This window comes from Thunnus maccoyii, unplaced genomic scaffold (genome assembly GCF_910596095.1).
Source record: "Thunnus maccoyii unplaced genomic scaffold, fThuMac1.1, whole genome shotgun sequence".
Classification (NCBI taxonomy): Eukaryota; Metazoa; Chordata; class Actinopteri; order Scombriformes; family Scombridae; genus Thunnus; species Thunnus maccoyii.
Window position 1 is genome coordinate 1,720,447 of NW_024757900.1, and position 21,850 is coordinate 1,742,296.

The window sequence follows — 21,850 nt, forward strand, 5'->3', positions numbered from 1 at the left end:
GTTCATATTAATAATTCTGTTAATTGTTATAATTAATTATTATTGATAATTGATAATTATAGCAAATAATTAACTGTGTTCTTCGCAGATCCTACAGTTGGTACCTGAATTATTGATTAAGGTTAACAATATTTTGATTTCATAATTCATAATTGTCTGTGAACAGAGGGGTGGGCTCACAGAGAGACACTGGTTAGTATTGTGTGTAAAAAGACTCTCACACTGATCATCTCCAAACGTTTTCTTGGTTCCCACAAGCTCAACTGACTGCGCCGCGGCTTGACGTGCGCAAGGGCGCGAAGGCCCGTCCAACGCTGCTTGCAGCTTTAATTATTATTATTATTCTTTCTTTCTTGTTACGCCACTTTAACTCTAAATTTGACCCCCTAAACATGCTCAAAAACTCACCAAATTTGGCACGCACATCAGGAATGGTGAAAAATTTGATAAAATGTAAAAATTAAACCCCAAAGTGCCAAAATGTGCTCTCTAGCGCCACCTATGTATCTAAAACGGCCACCACGGCCCGTAGGAATGTCGTAGAGAGATCGAACCAAAACCCAATTATTCGTCTCATCAAGACCTACAAATCATACGCTGACACCCCTGACCTAAATCCAACAGGAAATCTGCAATGTCCATTTCAAAGTATGATTTTTTGCCAATTTTGGACCTTGAATAAACGCTATCTCCTCCTAGGGCGTTAATGGTATCGGCTTCAAACTTTAATACATGACTTATCACACTGTGTTGAGCAAAAGTTATTAAAAACTTTGTAATAACTCGAACGGTTTAGATTTAGTAAGCCCTGAAAGTTGGAGTGCGACATTACACCTTACAATGTAAACCAATGGGGAGGCAAATTTTGGGCATGGACTTTGTGCCAAACTGGGGCATCTGGCGTCTAAACTATAAGTCCCACCACTTTCAAACCTGTATCAATGGATTCGCGACGAAAATTCCTACAAAAAAATGATATTTTTATGTAGGATTTGGCCAAAGTTATGGGATTTATGAGGATATTTCACAAGAAGATCACTTTGAAATCTTTCCTTCCAACTGTGAGGGAGAGAGAGAGAATGGGAGGGGGGGGATGGGTAAAGTAAACATCTGCTGCCTGTGACAGAAGCCCTTGGACTGCACCACACTCCAGTTACTTAGTGCTTTCACACATGTGACAGCAGTGTTCAATCCTTACTTCTTTTCAAGGAGCGCATGTGCTCCTAAATGAAAGAAATTAGGAGCATACATATAACTTTAGGAGTACACTGAAAAATGTTCAAGTAAGAGTGTCTTACAGAAAACAATTCATTTCATACATATTTACAATTTATCACATACATATTTAAACTCTGTGTGTGTGTGTGTGTGTGTGTGTGTGTGTGTGTGTGTATGTAAATCACAATTAGCTGTTTTTAGGGGTGCTTGTTTATGGCAAAAATTATAATCACAATCAGTTTTGTTCAATATTGAGATCATGATTATTTAACATGATTACTTTTTGACTGTCATCTTCTGCAATTGCTGTTGTTCATACATGCACATATTTTTTCTAACTTGGCTGAGGAGACTATTACACATCTAATCATATATTGTAGTAATGATTAAGAAAAAGTATAGCCTATATGAGGGAAAAACTCAGGAAGGCTGGAGCTCCGGAGCTCCGTATTAAAACTGTAATGGACCTGCCATGAGGGTGGAGCAAACTCCATTTCCAAGAATGCTTTGCGATTTTCACACCTCAGCAGGGAGCAGTCAACATCGGTCCCTCATTGGCGGAGACGCTCCTGCACAGCGGAGCGTCCTGAGGACGCAGCCATGACATCACCACCCCTTTATAAGCGAGCACGCCCGAAATATACGTCTTTCCCATGTCACTGAGCTAGGGTTAACTCCTGTTCCCCTGTGAGTTAGCTTGACTACCCCACGAACATGTTTTCCCCTCATCGAAGACTCCCCTCGTCGGACGAGACGAGACTTTGCCCGTGTTCACCCGAACACATTCCTGGACCCGAGAGAGACCGCTGCTGCAACCAGCGTCCTCAAATTCCCCCGGAGAAAGAGGAAATGAAGTTACTTCGGGATAACGTGGACCGGCTCTGCCCTGCGCGTCTTCGCCGAGTCATCTCTGCTGTTCTCTCCGCCACTCCACTCAGAGCCAGCTGCCGTGTTTTCGCCGACCTGTTTTACCTTGATGGTCACGGTGTTTTTTCCGCAGGTTACACTTCACTCAGCTGGCCGACAGACCCGCTGATTCTCTCCGCTTTAACCTAAATAGCAATTCGGGACTCGGTGCTCCGTTTGGATCTAAACAGAGAGCCGGGGTTAGCTGAGAGGCTAGCAGAGGCTAACTGGTTGTGCTTCTTTCGGTCATGCTGCAGTTAACGCTCCGCTGCTGCCTGTTTGCTGCCTGTTAGTTGTGTTCACCACGCTTGACTATTTTGTGTTTGTCCCGCTCGGGACTACTGTGTTTGTGCTGCCGTGAGTGAGAAAGTAAACTGATTTGTCGATCTTAAACCAGACAACGTGCGTTACAGACTGCCGTCCATACGTGCGCTCTCTGTGGAAAAAGAACCGCTTCTCTCTCTCTCACGATCGCTCTCCCTCCTCCCTCTCTTGTGACTAACACCATACTCACGCGCGCACAGATACACGCACCGACATCGTTTTGCACATCTGATGGTCAGATAACGTCGGACAAAAGTGTCCAACCTGCAAGTGTCCAACCCTGTGCAAAGCTGTTTGTGTTTTGTTTGGTAGAATTAGATTTTAGAATAGCTGTTTATTGAATGAAGCATTTGTTAACTTTGTTAATTTTGCTAAGTTTCATAAACACTGTTATATCTTTAAAGAGAAGTTCTTTAGTCATTATTGGTAACATATTGTGAAAAGTGGCTGATTGAAGGAGTCAGAGCTCGAATTCAACCCTTCTTTGTTCACCCTTGACTGATTATCTCTCAGATATGAACATTCTAGGTGAACTCCCATTTATGAGACTACCTTGCTCGGTTATTGGCCCCGGTTTCGGGGTGGTGCTTCGTATCTGTTAGTTCATATTAATAATTCTGTTAATTGTTATAATTAATTATTATTGATAATTGATAATTATAGCAAATAATTAACTGTGTTCTTCGCAGATTCCTACAGTTGGTACCTGAATTACTGATTAAGGTTAACAATATTTTGATGTCATAATTCATAATCGTCTGTGAACGGAGGGGTGGGCTCACAGAGAGACACTGGTTAGTATTGTGTGTAAAAAGACTCTCACACTGATCATCTCCAAACGCTTTCTTGGTTCCCACAAGCTCAACTGACTGCGCCGCGGCTCGCTGTGCGCAAGGGCGCGAAGGCCCGTTCAACGCTGCTTGCAGCTTTAATTAGGGCCTGAGCCCAAAGGGCGAAGACCCTCTTGTTTTTCGTCCGTTTGTTTCTTTATTATTATTATTATTATTATTATTCTTTCTTTCTTGTTACGCCACTTTAACTCTAAATTTGACCCCCTAAACATGCTCAAAAACTCACCAAATTTGGCACGCACATCAGGAATGGTGAAAAATTTGATAAAATGTAAAAATTAAACCCCAAAGTGCCAAAATGTGCTCTCTAGCGCCACCTACGTATCTAAAACGGCCACCACGGCCCGTAGGAATGTCGTAGAGAGATCGAACCAAAACCCAATTATTCGTCTCATCAAGACCTACAAATCATACGCTGACACCCCTGACCTAAATCCAACAGGAAATCCGCAATGTCCATTTCAAAGTACCATTTTTTGCCAATTTTGGACCTTGAATAAACGCTATCTCCTCCTAGGGCGTTAATGGTATCGGCTTCAAACTTTAATACATGACTTATCACACTGTGTTGAGCAAAAGTTATTAAAAACTTTGTAATAACTCGAACGGTTTAGATTTAGTAAGCCCTGAAAGTTGGAGTGCGACATTACACCTTACAATGTAAACCAATGGGGAGGCAAATTCTGGGCATGGACTTTGTGCCAAACTGGGGCATCTGGCGTCTAAACTATAAGTCCGACCACTTTCAAACCTGTATCAATGGATTCGCGACGAAAATTCCTACAAAAAAATGATATTTTTATGTAGGATTTGGTCAAAGTTATGGGATTTATGAGGATTTTTCACAAGAAGATCAGTTTAAAATCTGTCCTTCCAACTGTGAGGGAGAGAGAGAGAATGGGAGGGGGGGGATGGGTAAAGTAAACATCTACTCCATTTCCAAGGATGCTGTGCGATTTTCACACCTCAGCAGGGAGCAGTCAACATCGGTCCCTCATTGGCGGAGACGCTCCTGCACAGCCATGACATCACCACCCCTTTATAAGCGAGCACGCCCGAAATACACGTCTTTCCCATGTCACTGAGCTCGGGGTAACTCCTGTTCCCCTGTGAGTTAGCTTGACTACCCCACGAACATGTTTTCCCCTCATCGAAGACTCCCCTCGTCGGACGAGACGAGACTTTTCCCGTGTTCACCCGAACACATTCCTGGAGCCGAGAGAGACCGCTGCTGCAACCAGCGTCCTCAAATTCCCCCGAGAAAGAGGAAATGAAGTTACTTACATTCCTTTTTTCCGCAGGTTTCACTTCACTCAGCTGGCCGACAGACCCGCTGATTCTCTCCGCTTTAACCTAAATAGCAATTCGGGACTCGGTGCTCCGTTTGGATCTAAACAGAGACCCGGGGTTAGCTGAGAGGCTAGCAGAGGCTAACTGGTTGTGCTTCTTTCGGTCATGCTGCAATTAACGCTCCGCTGCTGCCTGTTCTCCGCTTTAACCTAAATAACAAATCGGGACTCGGTGCTCCGTTTGGATCTAAACAGAGAGCCGGGGTTAGCTGAGTGGCTAGCAGAGGCTAACTGGTTGTGCTTCTTTCGGTCATGCTGCAGTTAACGCTCCGCTGCTGCCTGTTTGCTGCCTGTTCTCCGCTTTAACCTAAATAACAAATCGGGACTCGGTGCTCCGTTTGGATCTAAACAGAGAGCCGGGGTTAGCTGAGAGGCTAGCAGAGGCTAACTGGTTGTGCTTCTTTCGGTCATGCTGCAATTAACGCTCCGCTGCTGCCTGTTCTCGGCTTTAACCTAAATAACAAATCGGGACTCGGTGCTCCGTTTGGATCTAAACAGAGAGCCGGGGTTAGCTGAGAGGCTAGCAGAGGCTAACTGGTTGTGCTTCTTTCGGTCATGCTGCAGTTAACGCTCCGCTGCTGCCTGTTTGCTGCCTGTTAGTTGTGTTCACCACGCTAGACTATTTTGTGTTTGTCCCGCTCGGGACTACTGTGTTTGTGCTGCCGTGAGTGAGAAAGTAAACTGATTTGTCGATCTGAAACCAGACAACGTGCGTTACAGACTGCTGTCCGTACTTGCGCTCTCTGTGGAAAAAGAACCGCTTCTCTCTCTCTCACGATCGTTTTCCCTACTCCCTCTTGTGACTAACACTACACTCACGCGTGCACAGATACACGCACCGACATCGTTTTGCACATCTGATGGTCAGATAACGTCGGACAAAAGTGTCCAACCTGCAAGTGTCCAACCCTGTGCAAAGCTGTTTGTGTTTTGTTTGGTAGAATTAGATTTTAGAATAGCTATTTATTGAATGAAGCATTTGTTAACTTTGTTAATTTTGCTGAGTTTAATTAACACTGTTATATCTTTAAAGAGAAGTTCTTTAGTCATTATTGGTAACATATTGTGAAAAGTGGCTGATTGAAGGAGTCAGAGCTCGAATTCAACCCTTCTTTGTTCACCCTTGAATGATTATCTCTCAGATATTAACATTCTAGGTGAACTCCCATTTATGAGATTACCTTGTTCGGTTATTGGTCCCGGTTTCGGGATGGTGCTTCGTATTTGTTAGTTCATATTAATAATTCTGTTATTTGTTATAATTATTTATTATTGATAATTGATAATTATAGCAAATAATCAACTGTGTTCCTTGCAGATCCTACAGTTGGTGCCTGAATTATTGATTAAGGTTAACAATATTTTGATTTCATAATCCATAATTGTCTGTGAGCAGAGGGGTGGGCTCACAGAGAGACACTGGTTAGTATTATGTGTCAAAAGACTCTCACACTGATCATCTCCAAACGTTTTCTTGGTTCCCAGAAGCTTAGCTGACTGCGCTGCCGCCCGCTGTGCGCAAGGGCGCGAAGGCCCGTCCAACGCTGCTTGCAGCTTTAATTAGGGCCTGAGCCCAAAGGGCGAAGACCCTATTGTTTTTCGTGTGTTTGTTTCTTTATTATTCTTTCTTTCTTGTTACGCCACTTTAACTCTAAATTTGACCCCCTAAACATGCTCAAAAACTCACCAAATTTGGCACGCACATCAGGAATGGTGAAAAATTTGATAAAATGTAAAAATTAAACCCCAAAGTGCCAAAATGTGCTCTCTAGCGCCACCTATGTATCTAAAACGGCCACCACGGCCCGTAGGAATGTTGTAGAGAGATCGAACCAAAACCCAATTATTCGTCTCATCAAGACCTACAAATCATACGCTGACACCCCTGACCTAAATCCAACAGGAAATCTGCAATGTCAATTTCAAAGTATGATTTTTTACCAATTTTGGACCTTGAATAAACGCTATCTCCTCCTAGGGCGTTAATGGTATCGGCTTCAAACTTGAATACATGACTTATCACACTGTGTTGAGCAAAAGTTATTAAAAACTTTGTAATAACTCGAACGGTTTAGATTTAGTAAGCCCTGAAAGTTGGAGTGCGACATTACACCTTACAATGTAAACCAATGGGGAGGCAAATTTTGGGCATGGACTTTGTGCCAAACTGGGGCATCTGGCGTCTAAACTATAAGTCCCACCACTTTCAAACCTGTATCAATGGATTCGCGACGAAAATTCCTACAAAAAAATGATATTTTTATGTAGGATTTGGCCAAAGTTATGGGATTTATGAGCATATTTCACAAGTAGAGTACACTAAAATCTTCTCTGCAGCTGTGAGGGAGAGAGAGAGAATGGGAGGGGGGGGATGGGTAAAGTAAACATCTACTGCCTGTGACAGAAGCCCTTGGACTGCAGCAGTGACAGCAGTGTTCAATCATTACTTTTTTTCAAGGAGTACATGTGCTCCTAAATGACAGAAATTAGGAGCATACATATAACTTTAGGAGCACACTGAAAAATGTTCAAGTAAGAGTTTCTTAAAGAAAACAATTCATTACATACATATTTACAATTTATCACATACATATTTAAACTTTGTGTGTGTGTATGTGTGTACGTAAATCACAATTTGCTGTTTTTAGGGGTGCTTGATTATGGCAAAAATTATAATCACAATCATTTTTGTTCAATATTGAGATCATGATTATTTAACATGATTACTTTTTGACTGTCATCTTCTCCAATTGCTGTTGTTCATACATGCACATATTTTTTCTAACTTGGCTGAGGAGACTATTACATATGTAATCATATATTGTAGTAATGATTAAGAAAAACTATAGCCTATATGAGGGAAAAACTCAGGAAGGCTGGAGTTCCGGAGCTCCGTATTAAAACTGTAATGGACCTGCCATGAGGGTGGAGCAAACTCCATTTCCAAGGATGCTTTGCGATTTTCACACTTCAGCAGGGAACAGTCAACATCGGTCCCTCATTGGCGGAGACGCTCCTGCACAGCGGAGCGTCCTGAGGACGCAGCCATGACATCACCACCCCTTTATAAGCGAGCACGCCCAAACTACACGTCTTTCCCATGTCACTGAGCTAGGGGTAACTCCTGTTCCCCTGTGAGTTAGCTTGACTACCCCACGAACATGTTTTCCCCTCATCGAAGACTCCCCTCGTCGGACGAGACGAGACTTTGCCCGTGTTAACCCGAACACATTCCTGGACCCGAGAGAGACCGCTGCTGCAACCAGCGTCCTCAAATTCCCCCGAGAAAGAGGAAATGAAGTTACTTCGGGATAACGTGGACCGGCTCTGCCCTGCGCGTCTTCGCAGAGTTGTCTCTGCTGTTCTCTCCGCCACTCCACTCAGAGCCAGCTGCCGTGTTTTCGCCGACCTGTTTTACCTTGATGGTCACGGTGTTTTTTCCGCAGGTTTCACTTCACTCAGCTGGCCGACAGACCCGCTGATTCTCTCCGCTTTAACCTAAATAGCAATTCGGGACTCGGTGCTCCGTTTGGATCTAAACAGAGAGCCGGGGTTAGCTGAAAGGCTAGCAGAGGCTAACTGGTTGTGCTTCTTCCGGTCATGCTGCAGTTAACGCTCCGCTGCTGCCTGTTTGCTGCCTGTTAGTTGTGTTCACCACGCTTGACTATTTTGTGTTTGTCCCGCTCGGGACTACTGTGTTTGTGCTGCCGTGAGTGAGAAAGTAAACTGATTTGTCGATCTGAAACCAGACAACGTGCGTTACAGACTGCCGTCCATACGTGCGCTCTCTGTGGAAAAAGAACCGCTTCTCTCTCTATCACGATCGCTTTCCCTCCTCCCTCTCTTGTGACTAACACCATACTCACGTGCGCACACATACACGCACCGACATCGTTTTGCACATCTGATGGTCAGATAACGTCGGACAAAAGTGTCCAACCTGCAAGTGTCCAACCCTGTGCAAAGCTGTTTGTGTTTTGTTTGGCAGAATTAGATTTTAGAATAACTAGGCCTATTTATTGAATGAAGCATTTGTTAACTTTGTTAATTTTGCTAAGTTTAATAAACACTGTTATATCTTTAAAGAGAAGTTCTTTAGTCATTATTGTGTGTAACATATTGTGAAAAGTGGCTGATTGAAGGAGTCAGAGCTCGAATTCAACCCTTCTTTGTTCACCCTTGAATGATTATCTCTCAGATATTAACATTCTAGGTGAACTCCCATTTATGAGACTACCTTGCTCGGTTATTGGTCCCGGTTTCGGGGTGATGCTTCGTATCTGTTAGTTCATATTGATAATTCTGTTAATTGTTATAATTAATTATTATTGATCATTGATAATTATAGCAAATAATTAACTGTGTTCTTCGCAGATCCTACAATTGGTACCTGAATTATTGATTAAGGTTAACAATATTTTGATTTCATAATCCATAATTGTCTGTGAACAGAGGGGTGGGCTCACAGAGAGACACTGGTTAGTATTGTGTGTCAAAAGACTCTCACACTGATCATCTCCAAACGCTTTCTTGGTTCCCACAAGCTCAACTGACTGCGCCGCGGCCCGATGTGCGCAAGGGCGCGAAGGCCCGTTCAACGCTGCTTGCAGCTTTAATTATTATTATTCTTTATTATTACGCCACTTTAACTCTAAATTTGACCCCCTAAACATGCTCAAAAACTCACCAAATTTGGCACGCACATCAGGAATGGTGAAAAATTTGATAAAATGTAAAAATTAAACCCCAAAGTGCCAAAATGTGCTCTCTAGCGCCACCTATGTATCTGAAACGGCCGCCACGGCCCGTAGGAATGTCGTAGAGAGATCGAACCAAAACTCAATTATTCGTCTCATCAAGACCTACAAATCATATGCTGACACCCCTGACCTAAATCCAACAGGAAATCAGCAATGTCCATTTGAAAGTATGATTTTTTGCCAATTTTGTGCCAATTTTGGACCTTGAATAAACGCTATCTCCTCCTAGGGCGTTAATGGTATCGGCTTCAAACTTTAATACATGACTTATCACACTGTGTTGAGCAAAAGTTATTAAAAACTTTGTAATAACTCGAACGGTTTAGATTTAGTAAGCCCTGAAAGTTGGAGTGCGACATTACACCTTACAATGTAAACCAATGGGGAGGCAAATTCTGGGCATGGACTTTGTGCCAAACTGGGGCATCTGGCGTCTAAACTATAAGTCCCACCAGTTTCAAACCTGTATCAATGGATTCGCAACGAAAATTCCTACAAAAAAATGATATTTTTATGTAGGATTTGGTCAAAGTTATGGGATTTATGAGGATTTTTCACAAGAAGATCACTTTGAAATCTTTCCTTCCAACTGTGAGGGAGAGAGAGAGAATGGGAGGGGGGGGATGGGTAAAGTAAACATCTACTGCCTGTGACAGAAGCCCTTGGACTGCACCACACTCCACTTACTTAGTGCTTTCACACATGTGACAGCAGTGTTCAATCCTTACTTCTTTTCAAGGAGCGCATGTGCTCCTAAATGAAAGAAATTAGGAGCATACATATAACTTTAGGAGCACACTGAAAAATGTTCAAGTAAGAGTTTCTTACAGAAAACAATTCATTTCATACATATTTACAATTTATCACATACATATTTAAACTCTGTGTGTGTGTGTGTGTGTGTGTGTGTGTGTGTGTGTGTGTGTGTGTGTATGTAAATCACAATTAGCTGTTTTTAGGGGTGCTTGTTTATGGCAAAAATTATAATCACAATCATTTTTGTTCAATATTGAGATCATGATTATTTAACATGATTACTTTTTGCCTGTCATCTTCTGCAATTGCTGTTGTTCATACATGCACATATTTTTTCTAACTTGGCTGAGGAGACTATTACACATCTAATCATATATTGTAGTAATGATTAAGAAAAAGTATAGCCTATATGAGGGAAAAACTCAGGAAGGCTGGAGCTCCGGAGCTCCGTATTAAAACTGTAATGGACCTGCCATGAGGGTGGAGCAAACTCCATTTCCAAGAATGCTTTGCGATTTTCACACCTCAGCAGGGAGCAGTCAATATCGGTCCCTCATTGGCGGAGACGCTCCTGCACAGCGGAGCGTCCTGAGGACGCAGCCATGACATCACCACCCCTTTATAAGCGAGCACGCCCGAAATATACGTCTTTCCCATTTCACTGAGCTAGGGTTAACTCCTGTTCCCCTGTGAGTTAGCTTGACTACCCCACGAACATGTTTTCCCCTCATCGAAGACTCCCCTCGTCGGACGAGACGAGACTTTGCCCGTGTTCACCCGAACACATTCCTGGACCCGAGAGAGACCGCTGCTGCAACCAGCGTCCTCAAATTCCCCCGGAGAAAGAGGAAATGAAGTTACTTCGGGATAACGTGGACCGGCTCTGCCCTGCGCGTCTTCGCCGAGTCGTCTCTGCTGTTCTCTCCGCCACTCCACTCAGAGCCAGCTGCCGTGTTTTCGCCGACGTGCGAGAACGGCACCGTCTGCCTCCGAGCCAAGAACAAAGATGGACATTAAGACGGACTACACACACAGACAACCTGCGCATTTTCTGAAGCGACCAAGTAAGAGGCATACGTCTGGGCATAGGCAGTGTTAGTTGTGTGTTCTTTTCAGCATCAGTTGCTGTTGTTTAGCATTTAGCCTTTTTAGCTTTATTGCTATTTTTCTTGTTGTGTGAGTTGACGGACCGCCGAGTCCATTTTTCTCTGCTTTACTCTGAGGAGTATTTTAAGTTTGCTGCCTATTAGTTGTGTTCACCACGCTAGACTATTTTGTGTTTTTCCCGGTCGGGACTACTGCTACTTTTGTGCCACCGTGAGTGAGAAAGTAAATTGATTTGTCGATCAGAAACCAGACAACGTACGTTACAGACTGCCGTCCGTACGTGCGCTCTCTGTGGACAAAAGAGCCGCTTCTCTCCCTCTCACGATCGCTTTCCCTCCTTCCTCTCTTGCTACTAACACACACACACACACACACACACACACACACACACATATATACATACGTACATACACGCATTCCCCTGCAAGTGTCTAACTCTGTGCAAAGCTGTTTGTGTTTTGTTTGGTAGAATTAGATTTTAGAATAGCTGTTTATTGAATGAAGTATTTGTTAACTTTAAGTTTGCTAAGTTTAATAAACAATGTTATATCTTTAAAGAGCAGTTCTTTTGTCATTATTGTGTGTAACATATTGTGAGAAGTGGCTGCTTGAAGGAGTCAGAGCTTGAATTCAACCCTTCTTTGTTCACCCTTGAATGTTGATATCTCGCAGATATTAACATTCTAGGTGAAGTCCCATTTATGAGATTACCTTGTTCGGTTATTGGTCCTGGTTTCCGGGTGGTGCTCCGTGTTTGTTAGTTCATATTAATAATTCTATTAACTATTATAATTAGTTAATTATCTTGGATAATTGATAATTATGGCAAATAATCAACTGTGTTCCTCATAGATCCTACAGTTGGTGCCTGAATTATTGATTAAGGTTAACAATATTTTGATTTCATAATCCATAATTATCTGTGATAAACAGAGGGGTGCGCTCACGGAGACAAAGTAGTTAGTATTGTGTGTCAAAAGACTCTCACACTGATCATCTCCAAACGTTTTCTTGGTTCCCACAAGCTCAACTGACTGCGCCGCGGCCCGACGTGCGCAAGGGCGCGAAGGCCCGTTCAACGCTGCTTGCAGCTTTAATTAGGGCCTGAGCCCAAAGGGCGAAGACCCTATTGTTTTTCGTGTGTTTGTTTCTTTCTTTATTATTACGCCACTTTAACTCTAAATGTGACCCCCTAAACATGCTCAAAAACTCACCAAATTTGGCACGCACATCAGGAATGGTGAAAAATTTGATAAAATGTAAAAATTAAACCCCAAAGTGCCAAAATGTGCTCTCTAGCGCCACCTATGTATCTAAAACGGCCGCCACGGCCCGTAGGAATGTCGTAGAGAGATCGAACCAAAACTCAATTATTCGTCTCATCAAGACCTACAAATCATACGCTGACACCCCTGACCTAAATCCAACAGGAAATCTGCAATGTCAATTTCAAAGTACGATTTTTTGCCAATTTTGGACCTTGAATAAACGCTATCTCCTCCTAGGGCGTTAATGGTATCGGCTTCAAACTTTAATACATGACTTATCACACTGTGTTGAGCAAAAGTTATTAAAAACTTTGTAATAACTCGAACGGTTTAGATTTAGTAAGCCCTGAAAGTTGGAGTGCGACATTACACCTTACAATGTAAACCAATGGGGAGGCAATCTCTGGGCATGGACTTTGTGCCAAACTGGGGCATCTGGCGTCTAAACTGTAAGTCCGACCACTTTCAAACCTGTATCAATGGATTCGCGACGAAAATTCCTACAAAAAAATGATATTTTTATGTAGGATTTGGCCAAAGTTATGGGATTTATGAGGATTTTTCACAAGAAGATCACTTTGAAATCTTTCCTTCCAACTGTGAGGGAGAGAGAGAGAATGGGAGGGGGGGGATGGGTAAAGTAAACATCTACTGCCTGTGACAGAAGCCCTGGGACTGCACCACACTCCAGTTACTTAATGCTTCTACATATCTGACAGCAGTGTTCAATCCTTACTTTTTTTCAAGGAGTACATGTGCTCCTAAACGACAGAAATTAGGAGCATACATATAACTTTAGGAGCACACTGAAAAATGTTCAAGTAAGAGTTTCTTACAGAAAACAATTCATTTCATACATATTTACAATTTATCACATACATATTTAAACTCTGTGTGTGTGTGTGTGTGTGTGTGTGTGTGTGTGTATGTAAATCACAATTAGCTGTTTTTAGGGGTGCTTGTTTATGGCAAAAATTATAATCACAATCAGTTTTGTTCAATATTGAGATCATGATTATTTAACATGATTACTTTTTGACTGTCATCTTCTGCAATTGCTGTTGTTCATACATGCACATATTTTTTCTAACTTGGCTGAGGAGACTATTACACATCTAATCATATATTGTAGTAATGATTAAGAAAAAGTATAGCCTATATGAGGGAAAAACTCAGGAAGGCTGGAGCTCCGGAGCTCCGTATTAAAACTGTAATGGACCTGCCATGAGGGTGGAGCAAACTCCATTTCCAAGAATGCTTTGCGATTTTCACACCTCAGCAGGGAGCAGTCAATATCGGTCCCTCATTGGCGGAGACGCTCCTGCACAGCGGAGCGTCCTGAGGACGCAGCCATGACATCACCACCCCTTTATAAGCGAGCACGCCCGAAATATACGTCTTTCCCATGTCACTGAGCTAGGGTTAACTCCTGTTCCCCTGTGAGTTAGCTTGACTACCCCACGAACATGTTTTCCCCTCATCGAAGACTCCCCTCGTCGGACGAGACGAGACTTTGCCCGTGTTCACCCGAACACATTCCTGGACCCGAGAGAGACCGCTGCTGCAACCAGCGTCCTCAAATTCCCCCGGAGAAAGAGGAAATGAAGTTACTTCGGGATAACGTGGACCGGCTCTGCCCTGCGCGTCTTCGCCGAGTCATCTCTGCTGTTCTCTCCGCCACTCCACTCAGAGCCAGCTGCCGTGTTTTCGCCGACCTGTTTTACCTTGATGGTCACGGTGTTTTTCCCGCAGGTTACACTTCACTCAGCTGGCCGACAGACCCGCTGATTCTCTCCGCTTTAACCTAAATAGCAATTCGGGACTCGGTGCTCCGTTTGGATCTAAACAGAGAGCCGGGGTTAGCTGAGAGGCTAGCAGAGGCTAACTGGTTGTGCTTCTTTCGGTCATGCTGCAGTTAACGCTCCGCTGCTGCGTGTTTGCTGCCTGTTAGTTGTGTTCACCACGCTTGACTATTTTGTGTTTGTCCCGCTCGGGACTACTGTGTTTGTGCTGCCGTGAGTGAGAAAGTAAACTGATTTGTCGATCTTAAACCAGACAACGTGCGTTACAGACTGCCGTCCATACGTGCGCTCTCTGTGGAAAAAGAACCGCTTCTCTCTCTCTCACGATCGCTCTCCCTCCTCCCTCTCTTGTGACTAACACCATACTCACGCGCGCACAGATACACGCACCGACATCGTTTTGCACATCTGATGGTCAGATAACGTCGGACAAAAGTGTCCAACCTGCAAGTGTCCAACCCTGTGCAAAGCTGTTTGTGTTTTGTTTGGTAGAATTAGATTTTAGAATAGCTGTTTATTGAATGAAGCATTTGTTAACTTTGTTAATTTTGCTAAGTTTCATAAACACTGTTATATCTTTAAAGAGAAGTTCTTTAGTCATTATTGGTAACATATTGTGAAAAGTGGCTGATTGAAGGAGTCAGAGCTCGAATTCAACCCTTCTTTGTTCACCCTTGACTGATTATCTCTCAGATATGAACATTCTAGGTGAACTCCCATTTATGAGACTACCTTGCTCGGTTATTGGCCCCGGTTTCGGGGTGGTGCTTCGTATCTGTTAGTTCATATTAATAATTCTGTTAATTGTTATAATTAATTATTATTGATAATTGATAATTATAGCAAATAATTAACTGTGTTCTTCGCAGATTCCTACAGTTGGTACCTGAATTACTGATTAAGGTTAACAATATTTTGATGTCATAATTCATAATTGTCTGTGAACGGAGGGGTGGGCTCACAGAGAGACACTGGTTAGTATTGTGTGTAAAAAGACTCTCACACTGATCATCTCCAAACGTTTTCTTGGTTCCCACAAGCTCAACTGACTGCGCCGCGGCCCGCTGTGCGCAAGGGCGCGAAGGCCCGTCCAACGCTGCTTGCAGCTTTAATTAGGGCCTGAGCCCAAAGGGCGAAGACCCTATTGTTTTTCGTGTGTTTCTTTCTTTCTTCTTTATTATTACGCCACTTTAACTCTAAATTTGACCCCCTAAACATGCTCAAAAACTCACCAAATTTGGCACGCACATCAGGAATGGTGAAAAATTTGATAAAATGTAAAAATTAAACCCCAAAGTGCCAAAATGTGCTCTCTAGCGCCACCTATGTATCTAAAACGGCCACCACGGCCCGTAGGAATGTCGTAGAGAGATCGAACCAAAACTCAATTATTCGTCTCATCAAGACCTACAAATCATACGCTGACACCCCTGACCTAAATCCAACAGGAAATCCGCAATGTCAATTTCAAAGTACGATTTTTTGCCAATTTTGGACCTTGAATAAACGCTATCTCCTCCTAGGGCGTTAATGGTATCGGCTTCAAACTTGAATACATGACTTATCACACTGTGTTGAGCAAAAGTTATTAAAAACTTTGTAATAACTCGAACGGTTTAGATTTAGTAAGCCCTGAAAGTTGGAGTGCGACATTACACCTTACAATGTAAACCAATGGGGAGGCAAATTCTGGGCATGGACTTTGTGCCAAACTGGGGCATCTGGCGTCTAAACTATAAGTCCCACCACTTTCAAACCTGTATCAATGGATTCGCGACGAAAATTCCTACAAAAAAATGATATTTTTATGTAGGATTTGGCCAAAGTTATGGCATTTATGAGGATATTTCACAAGAAGATCACTTTAAAATCTTTCCTTCCAACTGTGAGGGAGAGAGAGAGAATGGGAGGGGGGGGGGATGGGTAAAGTAAACATCTACTGCATGTGACAGAAGCCCTTGGACTGCAGCAGTGACAGCAGTGTTCAATCATTACTTTTTTTCAAGGAGTACATGTGCTCCTAAATGACAGAAATTAGGAGCATACATATAACTTTAGGAGCACACTGAAAAATGTTCAAGTAAGAGTTTCTTAAAGAAAACAATTCATTACATACATATTTACAATTTATCACATACATATTTAAACTTTGTGTGTGTGTATGTGTGTACGTAAATCACAATTTGCTGTTTTTAGGGGTGCTTGATTATGGCAAAAATTATAATCACAATCATTTTTGTTCAATATTGAGATCATGATTATTTAACATGATTACTTTTTGACTGTCATCTTCTCCAATTGCTGTTGTTCATACATGCACATATTTTTTCTAACTTGGCTGAGGAGACTATTACATATGTAATCATATATTGTAGTAATGATTAAGAAAAACTATAGCCTATATGAGGGAAAAACTCAGGAAGGCTGGAGTTCCGGAGCTCCGTATTAAAACTGTAATGGACTCTGCCATGAGGGTGGAGCAAACTCCATTTCCAAGGATGCTTTGCGATTTTCACACTTCAGCAGGGAGCAGTCAACATCGGTCCCTCATTGGCGGAGACGCTCCTGCACAGCGGAGCGTCCTGAGGACGCAGCCATGACATCACCACCCCTTTATAAGCGAGCACGCCCAAACTACACGTCTTTCCCATGTCACTGAGCTAGGGGTAACTCCTGTTCCCCTGTGAGTTAGCTTGACTACCCCACGAACATGTTTTCCCCTCATCGAAGACTCCCCTCGTCGGACGAGACGAGACTTTGCCCGTGTTCACCCGAACACATTCCTGGACCCGAGAGAGACCGCTGCTGCAACCAGCGTCCTCAAATTCCCCCGAGAAAGAGGAAATGAAGTTACTTCGGGATAACGTGGACCGGCTCTGCCCTGCGCGTCTTCGCCGAGTCGTCTCTGCTGTTCTATCCGCCACTCCACTCAGAGCCAGCTGCCGTGTTTTCGACGACGTGCGAGAACGGCACCGTCTGCCTCCGAGCCAAGAACAAAGATGGACATTAAGACGGACTACACACACACACAACCTGCGCACTTTCTGAAGCGACCAAGTAAGAGGCATAAGTCTGGGCATAGGCAGTGTTAGTTGTGTGTTCTTTCCAGCATCAGTTGCTGTTGTTTAGCATTTAGCCTTTTTAGCTTTATCGCTATTGTTCTTGTTGTGTGAGTTGACGGACCGCCGAGTCCATTTTTCTCTGCTTTACTCTGAGGAGTATTTTAAGTTTGCTGCCTGTTAGTTGTGTTCACCACGCTAGACTATTTTGTGTTTTTCCCGGTCGGGACAACTGCTACTTTTGTGCCACCGTGAGTGAGAAAGTAAATTGATTTGTCGATCAGAAACCAGACAACGTACGTTACAGACTGCCGTCCGTACGTGCGCTCTCTGTGGACAAAAGAGCCGCTTCTCTCCCTCTCACGATCGCTTTCCCTCCTTCCTCTCTTGCTACTAACACACACACACACACACACACACACACACACGTACATACATACACGCATTCCCCTGCAAGTGTCCAACTCTGTGCAAAGCTGTTTGTGTTTTGTTTGGTAGAATTAGATTTTAGAATAGCTGTTTATTGAATGAAGTATTTGTTAACTTTGTTAATTTTGCTAAGTTTAATAAACAATGTTATATCTTTAAAGAGAAGTTCTTTTGTCATTATTGTGTGTAACATATTGTGAGAAGTGGCTGATTGAAGGAGTCAGAGCTTGAATTCAACCCTTCTTTGTTCACCCTTGAATGTTGATATCTCGCAGATATTAACATTCTAGGTGAAGTCCCATTTATGAGATTACCTTGTTCGGTTATTGGTCCTGGTTTCCGGGTGGTGCTCCGTGCTTGTTAGTTCATATTAATAATTCTATTAATTATTATAATTAGTTAATTTATCTTAGATAATTGATAATTATGGCAAATAATCAACTGTGTTCCTCATACATGCTACAGTTGGTGCCTGAATTATTGATTAAGGTTAACAATATTTTAATTTCATAAGCCATAATTATCTGTGATAAACAGAGGGGTGCGCTCACGGAGAGAAAGTAGTTAGTATTGTGTGTCAAAAGACTCTCACACTGATCATCTCCAAACGTTTTCTTGGTTCCCACAAGCTCAACTGACTGCGCCGCGGCCCGACGTGCGCAAGGGCGCGAAGGCCCGTTCAACGCTGCTTGCAGCTTTAATTAGGGCCTGAGCCCAAAGGGCGAAGACCCTCTTGTTTTTCGTGTGTTTGTTTGTTTCTTATTATTATTAGGGCCTGAGCCCAAAGGGCGAAGACCCTCTTGTTTTTCGTCCGTTTGTTTCTTTATTATTATTATTATTCTTTCTTTCTTGTTACGCGACTTTAACTCTAAATTTGACCCCCTAAACATGCTCAAAAACTCACCAAATTTGGCACGCACATCAGGAATGGTGAAAAATTTGATAAAATGTAAAAATTAAACCCCAAAGTGCCAAAATGTGCTCTCTAGCGCCACCTATGTATCTAAAACGGCCACCACGGCCCGTAGGAATGTCGTAGAGAGATCGAACCAAAACCCAATTATTCGTCTCATCAAGACCTACAAATCATACGCTGACACCCCTGACCTAAATCCAACAGGAAATCTGCAATGTCCATTTCAAAGTATGATTTTTTGCCAATTTTGGACCTTGAATAAACGCTATCTCCTCCTAGGGCGTTAATGGTATCGGCTTCAAACTTTAATACATGACTTATCACACTGTGTTGAGCAAAAGTTATTAAAAACTTTGTAATAACTCGAACGGTTTAGATTTAGTAAGCCCTGAAAGTTGGAGTGCGACATTACACCTTACAATGTAAACCAATGGGGAGGCAAATTCTGGGCATGGACTTTGTGCCAAACTGGGGCATCTGGCGTCTAAACTATAAGTCCCACCACTTTCAAACCTGTATCAATGGATTCGCGACGAAAATTCCTACAAAAAAATGATATTTTTATGTAGGATTTGGCCAAAGTTATGGGATTTATGAGGATTTTTCACAAGAAGATCACTTTGAAATCTTTCCTTCCAACTGTGAGGGAGAGAGAGAGAATGGGAGGGGGGGGATGGGTAAAGTAAACATCTGCCTGTGACAGAAGCCCTGGGACTGCACCACACTCCACTTACTTAGTGCTTTCACACATGTGACAGCAGTGTTCAATCCTTACTTCTTTTCAAGGAGCGCATGTGCTCCTAAATGAAAGAAATTAGGAGCATACATATAACTTTAGGAGCACACTGAAAAATGTTCAAGTAAGAGTTTCTTACAGAAAACAATTCATTTCATACATATTTACAATTTATCACATACATATTTAAACTCTGTGTGTGTGTGTGTGTGTGTGTGTGTGTGTGTGTGTGTGTGTATGTAAATCACAATTAGCTGTTTTTAGGGGTGCTTGTTTATGGCAAAAATTATAATCACAATCAGTTTTGTTCAATATTGAGATCATGATTATTTAACATGATTACTTTTTGACTGTCATCTTCTGCAATTGCTGTTGTTCATACATGCACATATTTTTTCTAACTTGGCTGAGGAGACTATTACATATGTAATCATATATTGTAGTAATGATTAAGAAAAACTATAGCCTATATGAGGGAAAAACTCAGGAAGGCTGGAGTTCCGGAGCTCCGTATTAAAACTGTAATGGACCTGCCATGAGGGTGGAGCAAACTCCATTTCCAAGGATGCTTTTCGATTTTCACACTTCAGCAGGGAGCAGTCAACATCGGTCCCTCATTGGCGGAGACGCTCCTGCACAGCGGAGCGTCCTGAGGACGCAGCCATGACATCACCACCTCTTTATAAGCGAGCACGCCCAAACTACACGTCTTTCCCATGTCACTGAGCTAGGGGTAACTCCTGTTCCCCTGTGAGTTAGCTTGACTACCCCACGAACATGTTTTCCCCTCATCGAAGACTCCCCTCGTCGGACGAGACGAGACTTTGCCCGTGTTCACCCGAACACATTCCTGGACCCGAGAGAGACCGCTGCTGCAACCAGCGTCCTCAAATTCCCCCGAGAAAGAGGAAATGAAGTTACTTCGGGATAACGTGGACCGGCTCTGCCCTGCGCGTCTTCGCCGAGTCGTCTCTGCTGTTCTCTCCGCCACTCCACTCAGAACCAGCTGCCGTGTTTCCGCCGACGTGCGAGAACGGCACCGTCTGCCTCCGAGCCAAGAACAAAGATGGACATTAAGACGGACTACACACACACACAACCTGCGCACTTTCTGAAGCGACCAAGTAAGAGGCATAAGTCTGGGCATAGGCAGTGTTAGTTGTGTGTTCTTTTCAGCATCAGTTGCTGTTGTTTAGCATTTAGCCTTTTTAGCTTTATTGCTATTGTTCTTGTTGTGTGAGTTGACGGACCGCCGAGTCCATTTTTCTCTGCTTTACTCTGAGTAGTATTTTAAGTTTGCTGCCTGTTAGTTATGTTCACTACGCTAGACTATTTTGTGTTTGTCCCGCTCGGGACTACTGCTGTCTTTCTGCCGCCGTGAGTGAGAAAGTAACTGCTTTGTCGATCTGAAACCAGACAACGTACGTTACAGACTGCCGTCCGTACGTGCGCTCTCTGTGGACAAAAGAGCCGCTTCTCTCCCTCTCACGATCGCTTTCCCTCCTTCCTCTCTTGCTACTAACACACACACACACACACACACACACACACACACACACACATACATATATACATACATACATACATACACGCATTCCCCTGCAAGTGTCCAACCCTGTGCAAAGCTGTTTGTGTTTTGTTTGGTAGAATTAGATTTTAGAATAGCTATTTATTGAATGAAGCATTTGTTAACTTTGTTAATTTTGCTAAGTTTCATAAACACTGTTATATCTTTAAAGAGAAGTTCTTTAGTCATTATTGGTAACATATTGTGAAAAGTGGCTGATTGAAGGAGTCAGAGCTCGAATTCAACCCTTCTTTGTTCACCCTTGACTGATTATCTCTCAGATATGAACATTCTAGGTGAACTCCCATTTATGAGACTACCTTGCTCGGTTATTGGCCCCGGTTTCGGGGTGGTGCTTCGTATCTGTTAGTTCATATTAATAATTCTGTTAATTGTTATAATTAATTATTATTGATAATTGATAATTATAGCAAATAATTAACTGTGTTCTTCGCAGATTCCTACAGTTGGTACCTGAATTACTGATTAAGGTTAACAATATTTTGATGTCATAATTCATAATTGTCTGTGAACGGAGGGGTGGGCTCACAGAGAGACACTGGTTAGTATTGTGTGTAAAAAGACTCTCACACTGATCATCTCCAAACGTTTTCTTGGTTCCCAGAAGCTTAGCTGACTGCGCCGCCGCCCGCCGTGCGCAAGGGCGCGAAGGCCCGTCCAACGCTGCTTGCAGCTTTAATTAGGGCCTGAGCCCAAAGGGCGAAGACCCTCTTGTTTTTCGTGTGTTTGTTTGTTTCTTATTATTAGGGCCTGAGCCCAAAGGGCGAAGACCCTATTGTTT